At 39.5% G+C, this 1,270-nt stretch overlaps 1 non-coding gene across 1 annotated transcript; it reads right to left on the bottom strand.

The window, feature by feature from the left end:
• Window positions 1–928: 928 nt before the first annotated feature.
• LOC141723170 (small nucleolar RNA R71) lies at window positions 929–1,035 on the bottom strand. Its single transcript, XR_012576159.1, has one exon. It is a non-coding gene; the product is annotated as a small nucleolar RNA R71 (small nucleolar RNA).
• Window positions 1,036–1,270: the final 235 nt, after the last annotated feature.

Below are 1,270 nucleotides of genomic sequence, written 5' to 3'. Positions count from 1 at the left end.
TAGTGTCATCACCATTACATGCTAAGGTTAAGTACAAAAAGGCTATTGAATGAAGTACTTAATGAAGTTAGAATCTCATGTTTCTGTCATATATTATTCAATTCTCTTTACTCTCTTAGTTAATGTTCTCTATTATAATTCTCAATAGTTAATCATTGTATAATCAAAACCCAAATTGTTATTCGTCTTAACATTGAATAATAACCATATCATTGTTGCATAAGTGCATAAATCACAAGGTTAACCTAAACCAGTCTCTTTTTGGCGCCGCTGCCGAGGAAACGGTGTTAACTTTTAGTTTATGTGTTTGTCATCAGTGATCATTAAAGTTCATTGACTCGGACATTGTTACTTACTTACCCTTTTCCTTATCGTATTTCAGGTACTCTAGCGAGCGTGTATGCATACGCGTGCGCGAACTCATAAGAGGACTCTGGATCAAGCCGAGGAAGAAGCTGTAGTGATTCAAAGGGAAGTTTTTTAGGATGAAGAGAATATAGAAGAAGAAGAGAAAGTCGAGGAACCAGCTTTAGTAGTGATGGGAGATCAAGCAGAAAATCCTAAGGCTCTGATGGACTATTCTCAGCCTAAGATCAATGATATTCAATCGAGTATCATCAGACCAGCCATCTCGGCTAACACTTTTGAGATCAAGTCGAGCACGATTCAGATGATACAGAACTCAGTTCAGTTTGGGGGTTCTCCTACAGAAGACCCTAACATGCACATCAGGGATTTCATCGAGATCTGTAACACTTTCAAGTTCAATAGGGTGACTGAAGATGCTATCAAGTTGCGACTCTTCCCTTTCTCTCTGAGGGATAAAGCAAAGTGCTGGTTTCATTCTCTACCACCAGGGTCTATCACCAAATGGGAGGATCTTGCTCAAAAGTTTCTCACTAAATCCTTTTCTATGGCGAAGACTGTTGTAATCAGGAATGCTCTTACTCAGTTTGCTCAGCAAACTGGAGAATCTCTATATGAGGCTTGGGATCGATAAAAGGAGATGCTAAGGAAGTTTCCACACCATGGCATGCCTGATTGGATGATTATAAACTATTTCTATAATGGTTTGGGTGCTCAGTCTAGACCTATGCTCGATGCAACGTCTGGTGGAGCCTTATGGGCCAAAAGCTATAATGAAGCTTCTGAGTTGATTGAGATCATGGCAACTAATGAATACCAGAATCCTACATAAAGAATGTTACAAGGCAAGGTAGCAGGAATTCTGGAAGTGTATACAGCTACTGCTATAGCTGCTCAACTTCAA

This window comes from Apium graveolens, chromosome 4 (assembly GCF_009905375.1).
Source record: "Apium graveolens cultivar Ventura chromosome 4, ASM990537v1, whole genome shotgun sequence".
In the NCBI taxonomy this organism is placed as follows: domain Eukaryota; kingdom Viridiplantae; phylum Streptophyta; class Magnoliopsida; order Apiales; family Apiaceae; genus Apium; species Apium graveolens.
This window is presented reverse-complemented; position numbering and strand designations above follow the sequence as displayed.